The sequence below is a fragment of the Emys orbicularis genome, chromosome 3 (assembly GCF_028017835.1).
Source record: "Emys orbicularis isolate rEmyOrb1 chromosome 3, rEmyOrb1.hap1, whole genome shotgun sequence".
NCBI classification, from domain to species: Eukaryota; Metazoa; Chordata; order Testudines; family Emydidae; genus Emys; species Emys orbicularis.
The window spans coordinates 42626075-42635753 of NC_088685.1; positions in this window are offsets into that span (position 1 = coordinate 42626075).

Here is a 9679-nt window from a genome sequence, read left to right on the forward strand (position 1 = left end):
GAAGGTATTTACTTCCCGGACCACAAAGTAACTGTTGGGGATGTGGAGATGCCTACAGTCATCCTCGGGGACCCTGCATACCCGCTAATGCCCTGGCTCATGAAGCCCTACACTGGCGCACTGGACTCAGGGAAAGAACTATTCAACTACCGGCTCAGCAAGTGCAGAATGGTGGTGGAGTGTGCTTTTGGCTGTCTCAAGGGCAGATGGAGAAGCCTACTCACTCGCTGTGATCTCAGCGAGACCAATATCCCCATTGTGATAGCTGCTTGCTGTGTGCTCCACAATTTGTGTGAGAGCAAGGGGGAGACCTATATGTCGGGGTGGGAGGTTGAGGCAAATAGCCTGGCTTCTGATTACGTCCAGCCAGACAGCAGGGCGATTAGAAGATCACAGCGGGACGCACTGTGCATCAGGGAGGCTTTGAAAGCCAGGTTCCTGACTGAACAGGGTCTCCAGTGACTTTTTACTTTGTGGACACAGATGCTGAACCTGCCCCCGTTTCTTTACCCAGTTACTGTTGACTATCCTTCCTAGTTACATACCCCCTTCCCCACCTTCCCAACAAATAAAATCTGTTCTGTTCTGTTAATGAACAAGGTTCTCTTTTTTACTGTTTTCGCGGGAATGTTTTAAACCGGGGACGCAGACTGTGGCGGGGGGCGGGCTTACTGTTTTGATGCAAATGATGCTTCTAAAGTCCGGGAATGACAGGCTCCGCAGTGCTGCATTGGTTGTTTCAACGCAGCCTGCCAGCAGTCCTGGGCGGGACTGGATGTATGTGTCGGCCAAGTGACTTTCTGGCAGGGGGCGGAGGGTAACAGATCCCCTGCTGCGTGGCTCTGTGATCCAGGATAAGGACCGCGGCATAGGATCTCTAACTGCCCTCCCCCGACACAAAGTCACAGATCAATCCCCCTCGCACCCCAGAACAAGAAAACCGCCTCCCAGACTGACCAGGGTAACTGGTGACTGTGCTGTGTATGTGTCCTGATGCTGGACCTGCCCCCGCCTCTGTAGCCTGCTACAGGTGACTGTCCTGTCCAAGTAACAAACCCCTTCCCCCCCTTCAGACAGAATCCCCTCCAAAAGACACTCTCGGAAACAGTACTTAACAGAAACCGATGTTTTATTACGAACCGCACATGAAAAGGGGGGGGGGGGAAGGAAACTTGCACATGGGCTAGTGTGAGATGGGTAGGAAAGGACTTTTCAAACTTTGGAACGAGAGCCTTCCATTGCTGCAGCAGTGTGCAGTGGCCGACTGACAGTTTTAACGGACCTTGCCGCCCCTCCTTCTTTGTACTTTTGGTGAGGGGGGTGTGGGACTTGGTGGCGGGGGAGGGCGGTTAGAGATAGACAGCAGCAGTGCTCTGTCCTCCTGCCTCCGGTCTTGCAGAACATCCACTAGGCGCCGGAGCGTCTCCGTTTGCTCCCTCATTAGTCCAAGCAGGGTTTGAGTAGCCTGCTGGTCCTCCTGGCGCCACCTCTCCTCCCGTTCCATGACTGCTCTGTGCATTTGTGACAAGTTCTCCCTCCACTGTGTCGTCTGGGCTGCCTGCTCTCGTGAGCACTCCATAAGTTCATAAAACATGTCTTCACGAGTTTTTCTCTTCCTTCTTCTAATCTGCGCTAGCCTCTGGGAGTGTGATGCCAGGCTGGGTTGGGAGACAGTCGCAGATGTGTCTGTGGGAATGGGAAAAAGGGAGTAAATTCCTGAGACAGATAAATGAAGTTGCTAACAAAGAGCATAGTCTTTCTCTGTGAACAACACCATGCACTGCACCTTTCACATGCGCACTCAGGACAAGGTCGAATTTTCGGCCCTCGCCTTATGTGTCTGGGGTCCTGCAGTTGCGATCAGAGAAGCGTTGCAGGACACCTCTACTTCTGCTGCGGGCAAACATGGTAAGCCGTAGACTTGTGGCAGCTTAAACATGTAATAGTAGCACTGGGCTCCTTTCGCACTGAATGCAAGGCCACTCTCTGCTGGCAGCAATCAGGGAAGCATGAGCTCTGCCCCTGTCCCACCACCTCGCGGCTGTCCCCGGGAAAGATCCCTGTATGCTGCCCCTCTGCCGCCTCCACCGCGTGGCTGTAAAGCAGTCCAAATACTAACATTCCCCTCCCTAATTTAAAGCAGGGCGTCATGTGTGACATAACCCTCATGAGGATCTCGGAGACCGAGAGGGGAAGGATGCTGCGTGAATGCATGCAGAGGCCTGGGCCATATGCCGCCATGCTGTGCCGCGCACTGATCCCCGACTACCTCATGGACTCATGGCGTGGGAACGTGTGCTACCACGGGGGACCAAACAAGATTGCCCTGCCGTTGAACCTCGTGCGCATGCTGGAGCGGTACCTCCAGGAGAGCTATGCGGAGCTATCCCAGGAGGACTGTCTGTCCATTCCCGGGCACATTGACCGCCTTTTCCTTTAAGTTGAGCATAACGGACTACAGAGTGGAGGGGCCGTGTTGTGGACTAATCATGAATATCCGGACAGTACTTGATTTTCTATACATAGTTAGTAGTAAAAAGTTTACTAAGCCAAATAAATCATGAACAACAAATTACTGAAATAGTTATTATTCCTGTTTTGTTATAAATAAAAGTTTCTATGTTTAACTGAGTGACTGAAAAGCCCATTCTTAACAATATAAATATTCCACTTATGTTAAAATGAAATGTTTAGATGTTTAAAGCACTCACTGCTTGATCCTTCCCCTGATTCGGTGTCCGGGGTAAGGGCTGTGGACGGTTGGTAGGGGATCTCGGTAAGGGTGATGAAGAGCTCCTGGCTGTCGTTGAAATCAGCGGTGCAAGCGCTGTCGACTGCCTCGTCCTCCTCATCTCCTTCCTCATCTTCCCCGTCACCTAACATTTCCGAGGAGGAACCGGTCGTGGACAATATCCCATCCTCGGAGTCCACGGTCACTGGTGGGGTAGTGGTGGCGGCCGCACCTAGGATGGAATGCAGTGCCTCGTAGAAACGTGATGTGTGGGGCTGGGATCCGGAGCGTCGGTTTGCCTCTTTGGTTTTTTGGTAGCCTTGTCTCAGCTCCTTGATTTTCACGCGGCACTGCGTTGCATCCCGGCTGTATCCTCTCTCTGCCATGGCTTTAGAGATCTTCTCATAGATCTTTGCATTCCTTCTTTTGGAGCGCAGCTCTGAAAGCACGGACTCATCGCCCCAGACAGCGATGAGATCCAACACCTCCCGATCAGTCCATGCTGGGGCCCTCTTTCTATTAGATTGCACGGCCAACTCTGCTGGAGAGCTCTGCATCGTTGCTAGTGCTGCTGAGCTCTCCACGCTGTCCAAACAGAAAATGAGATTCAAACTGGCCAGACAGGAAAAGGAATTCAAATTTTCCCGGGGCTTTTCCTGTGTGGCTGGTCAGAGCATCCGAGCTCGAAGTGCTGTCCAGAGCGTCAACAGAGTGGTGCACTGTGGGATAGCTCCCGGAGCTATTACCGTCGATTTCCATCCACACCTAGCCTAATTCGATATTGCCATTTCGAATTTAGCGCTACTCCTCTCGTTTTCGAGGATTACAGAAGTCGAATTTAAAAGAGCTCTATTTCGAACTAAGTAGCTTCCTGGTGTGGACGGGTGCAGGGTTAATTCGATGTAACGGCGCTAAATTCGATATAAGCTCCTAGTGTAGACCAGGCCTGACTGTGCAGTTTCTTCTGTACAGAGATAAAACTCATACATCCATTTACCATGTAACATGCCAAAATATTCAAGTGTGGCCTAAGGACTAAATTAAATGCCTCCTATAAAAATTCAAGGAATGTTAGAACCAGGAAACTAGCTGTTTAGTTAACATTAAAATATATATAAATATATATATATAAATATATATACATAAGAAATCATATCAACAATGAGGATGAACTGAGTGCCAAATATTCACCATTTGTACAAAGCTACACTTCACTAGAATTAAACTATTTTATGTAATTCTCTTTTCATGCTTTTATGGTTCTTTTGATAAATTCTATTTAGTAGCATGCAGGATACCTAAATTGAATGTACAGTATGCTGTTTCATTGCTACAATAATTTCTTGCTTCTAGGTAATATCTTCTTTACCAGAATGTTACTTGTTACTTTGAAGACATATTTGAGAATTGTTTTATTCTTGAGTTATTCCTTTTCATGATTCTCTACTCACCTCCAGCTGATTGTAAGAAAATGTGCTTCACTCTTTTGCCCCATGCTCTTTTATGAAGTTGCCTCTTTCAATTGGTTTGTGTATTGTTTATGTTCATCTCCTGTACATAATTCTGCAATTAAATTTTTTGAGAAAAGTGGCATTTACTCTTTACTGAATTAAACAATTTGCATTAGTTGAAAATACACAGGAAAATGCATATCCTCCCCAATCAGGAAACTCTTAGACCCCCTACTATTATTGTGTAACAAATCATATGATAACTGTGAAAGGACTTTACAGATGTAAAGTTTCATGTACCTGCAATTGCAACCTAAATGTAATAGTTTTAACAAATAGTTGTTTGAATGCCAAAGCAACGCATACTTAATAGCTGAAGGAATGTGATAAATCAATTTGGAATCAATTGAGCAATACTAACAGTTACACTGTTTGATTAATATTCATACAAGAGATATAGAATCTAATCTGCATGCATTTTGAATCAATTCATTGTGCTTAATTAACAGAGAAAATAATGGCCTTGTACAGATTTAAAATAATTTAAACTGAATTGTTTGCAATTAGTTTGTATTGGAATGTAAAAAAAACAACGGAAGATCATATTGGTTGTACAAGATGTATCCCAGTGTTTCTCCGTGTTTGTATTTGTCCTATTAGCAACTAATTAGCCAATAAGAACTTTAGTGTTCCAGAGCAAACAAAGTTGCATTCAGGGCATGTCTCAGAAGAAAACCTGAGTAGTGCTTTGCACTGCCCACACTTCTTGATATGCCAATAGGAGTGCATGAAGATGAGTTCGGAATCTCTGAGAATAGAAGAAGGAGGTACAAGAGACCCTGTGAGAACCATGAATTTATTGGGGGCAGGCAGATGTATTAGGGGGAGATTACTTAGCTGGCTAAGTATTTGTTTGAAACTCAGTAGTCTGCCTGCCCACAATTTGGATGAGAGGATTTTTGCTTTTAATATTAGGATGGGGGAAATCCCAAGAATTTTTTTCTCAGTGCCAAAAGTCTGTGATTTTCATATAAGAACTGAAATTCAGGGAGAGGGCCAAAGGCCGCCTAGCTTTTCTTTCTGTCTGTATCACTGTCTCCAGTCCAAGTTCTGTTTTGGCAGAAAGAGGCATTAGTAGCAGTTCTGCATTGATATTCTGCAACCAAGATATGCCTTGATCACAAGCAGCGGCATTCCAATACCCATTTCCCTAATCAACTTTTGGGGGTTCTCTAAAATCAAGGATCCTTTCTGGAAATGCATTTGCTCTCAGAATTGTTAATGTTGTTTTTCTTTAAAAGTATACTGTTTCTTGCACAGTAGTTTTAGGGCTGGCCTGCACTTACATAGTTTTACTGACATGTACATATATGGGGTTGAGATGTGTGTGATTATTTGCCAACATAAATATGTTGGCTGCTAAAAGCCCTAGTTGTGGCCACAGTTATCCAGGTATAAAGTTATTTCAGTATAGCTTAGGTCAGTTCCAGAACTGGAATAAGCAAAGCTATTCTGCTATAAGCGTTTTTGTATTACTATAATTGTGTCCACACTCGGAGGTGGAGAGAGGGTTGCTGCTTAAACTATGCCAGCATAGTTAAACTTTTAAGTGTAGACAAGGGCAGGCCATTACTGTGAGCTGTGTTTCTGTCAAATCTAAAGAAAAGCAACATCAGACAAGGTTAGTGCTTGGATGAAGGCCTCCAAACTAACTGTAGGTGCCACAGGAAGTGCTAGTGATTTATTTGGTGATGGTCTTCCCCCTGAGTCAGTACTGGGCTAATGTCCCAGTACAATATTAGCAGGAAATGGGACTCTAGATGTGCAGTCTTTAGATAGAGACATAAAAGAAAGGTCCTGACTACTGGTGATCATTAAAGATCCCTTAGCTTTTCCCATGTGAACAGAGATGGTGAGCCTGGTGTCCTGACCAAGTTCTAGTTTGGGTAATAATATTGTGCCTTTCTAAAGTCTCTTTGAAATTTCCAGTGGATGCAGTATTCTTCATTAACAGAGAAGAATGGCCCCTTACAGATTTAAAATACTTGAAACTGAATCATTTGTAGTCAGTTAAACTGTTGTTTAGTGTTGCTGTGTGCTAATGTTATTTATGATTAGCTACAAATACATAAGGACAGTCTTTTTCAGGGTTTCCAAGGACCCAATTTTCAGAGGTGCTGAGCATCCATAACTTTAACTGGAGCTGTGACACTCAGCACTTCTGAAAATCAGAGCCTAAATGCTACAAAAACTCAGTGCCACTGCAGCTGAATCCCATCACACTTGATGCAGAACCCGGCACTGAAATGCTTCAGAATTCTCTGTATTTAGGTCAGTGATGTGTGATATGATGGCCAACCAATTGCAATACAGCTCTATAGGGAATCTGGGAACTTAATATAATAAACTCCTTAAATGAAAGGCTATAAAAAGGAAATTAAGCTGTAATACAATGAATAAATAAATATTAATAATATTGTAAAGATTGAGGACGTAAGTATTACAAATGACATCAGAAATATTAGAAGAGATGTGACATACACTTTTGACAGTTCAGGAAACAAACTCCAAATGAAGAGTTAAGAAGGCACACAAATATTATCTGGTATTGGAATATGTCCAAATAAATTTGATCAAAAATGCATCTAAACTAGAAACCAATTGACAACATCTTAGAAAAAATTAACCTGATTGTTTAAGTATATCTATACATACAATTAGACTGATAGATATGATGGACCACGCCACTTGCTGGTGTAAGTCAGTGTAGTTCCACTGGGGCTAATGATGATTTACACCAGCAGAGGAGTTGATTCAAAGTGTTTACATGCATGGCTGCTCAGTGAGCACTGCTGAGAGGAACACAGAAAGGGGAAGCTGAAAAGGAAGCTAAGGAGAAAGCTGCTGGGGAAAGGAAACGTACAAATTAATACAGCTAGAAATTCTACATTTCTTATGATCAAATCAGGAATGTAAGTTTAATTCTGGGGATGTACAAATTTGTTTTACCAGATCTTGCTTAAATTACATATGTGAAGAAGCAACTTTTGATTAGTTCCCATTATGAACCTGTCTGTAAGGCTCTTACCTACAGAAGTTGCCAATAATCTGACTTTAGAGCTGTGGTTATCAACCAGGGGTACACAAAGGTCTTCTGGGGGGGGGGAGGTATATCAACTCATCTAGATATTTGCCTAGTTTTACAAAAGGCTACATAAAAAGCACTAGCGAAGTCAGTACAAACTAAAATTTCACACATTCAACTGCTCTATATACTATACACTGAAATGTAAGTACAATATTTATATTCCAATTGATTTATTTTGGAATTATATGGTAAAAATGAGAAAGTAAGCAATTTTTCAGTAATAATGTGCTGTGACACTTTGTGGTTTTTATGTCTCATTTGGTAAGCAAGTATTTTTTAAGTGCGGGGAAACTTGGGTGTACACAAGACAAATCAGACTCCTGAAAGGGGTACAGTAGCCTGGAAAAGGTTGAGAGCCACTGTTTTAGATAACTACTTCACAGCATCCTGGCATCCTCCAGGCTGTGAATTAGGACAGCTACCTACTTCTTTGTAGGAGAGATAGAATGCCACATTGTTTGGTCAAAATCAAGACCTCTTATTCATCACCTGTTCTCATGACCTTCCTCAAGTAGACATATCAACAAGAAATCTCAATTAACTTATTCTATGTGTAGGTGGAATAAACAATGTACAGATATCCTTTGTAATAATCCATAGGAAGCTGTATAACTACATCTGATTTTACTTTCTGATCATAATCATAATTGAAGAGCAAAGAATCCAACACTTGGGGATAGCACGGATGTATCCTCATAGTCAAAGAGGGGACCTTAAGGGTCATGAATAAATGACTTAAGTTAATATGCTGCTATATGTAGGTATTTTCTCCTTATCTTTGATATTTTATATGGACATTTTTCATTTGTGAAATAAACCAAGCATAATCAAAACAGGTTGTTATGTTCAGAGTTAAAGTATTCTCTTTAATTAACCACTTCAGAATGAAAGAGAAATTGCTTACACACCTGGAGTGGCAGTTTGCAATATTTCATTGCATGTGGCATGCCGCTTGGCAATTTGAAAGACTTGTCATATGAAGCAATTTCCATTGAGCCTTTGACAACTATGACAAGTATTTCACTTCAGTGCCATTTGACCTGCATGCCCTAAAATGTTGCGACCATTTCTCATTTTTCTGGGACCTAGCGTCTCACTGTCAGTAAGTATGACAGATGGAGCAGCTAGCCCATAAGTTGCATGATATTTGACTTTATTGTCACAAGTGACACATTTGTAGATGTTTTCTGGGATGATCCATCATGGAATATTGTGTCAGATAGTACACTGGGACCCTGGTCTTTCTGCAGAAAGTTTTAATGCTTCTGATTATGCTGCTGCTGTATTTCCAGCTGTTGTGCTAGGAAAAGATTATGGGGGGCAAGATGTGGCAACAACTCTGAGTCAGTATGAAAGGAAGGAAAAGGTGTGGTACACATGGGAAATTACATAGGGAGGAAAAATGGGTGGGAACTATATTGTCATAGATGGTAACAGAGAACAAGGAAATTCATAAACATGTTTGCAGTAGCTGAAAATCAAATATATTAATTGGAATGTGTTCTAAGTTGTTTCTGCACAGGCCTCTGGGGTTGCTCTAATTTTCACCCTCCAGCCAGGTCCAAAATTCAGAAGGCATAAAGAAGCATTAACACAACCTTATTCCCAGCACACATGGGCTGTGCCTGCTGATTTGAGCAGCTCATAATCTGATCCCCCATATTTAGATTTCAAAAGTCCTGTTTTCCTGAACCCAGTAGGAATCAATCAGGAGATAGGTTCCTGGCTCAATATCTCAGAACTTTCTCCAGCCAGCACTCTCCCCGAAAAGTTTTCTGTTTTAGATCACTCTCAGCTTCAGGGCTTCCCTAGCTGTTCTTAGGCTTTCTGCTTTGTGTGCTTCTGTGGTGTTTTTAGTTCGGTCTGCTCTCGCTCGCTCTCATGCTCACACTCTTACACACAGCTCCACCAACACAATACCCAGCCCTCTGCATTGTACTCCTGTGCCAAAAAATTAAAAATTCTGCACACTATTTTAAAATTCTGCAAAATTCTGCAATTTTTAATTGTCAAAATTTTAATTGTCAATATATAATCACGCCAATTTCAACATGTTTCTCTGCCCCCTCCCCTCCAGAGCCCAACCGGGGGGACCAGACACTCACGTCCCCTACCCCCCCAGAGCCCAGCCATGGGGCCCTCCCTGCCCCAGACACTCACACCCCATACCCTCCCAAGGCCAGCTTCAGCCCCCCCCCCACAGAAACTCTCCCCCCCAGAGCCCAGCCACGCCCCCTCTAGCCCAGACACTAACATCCTCTACTCCCCAGAGGCCAGCTGCACCACCCCCCACCCTGGTGCAGAAACTCTCCCTCCCTCCCCCCATCCCAGACACACACATTCCTCCCC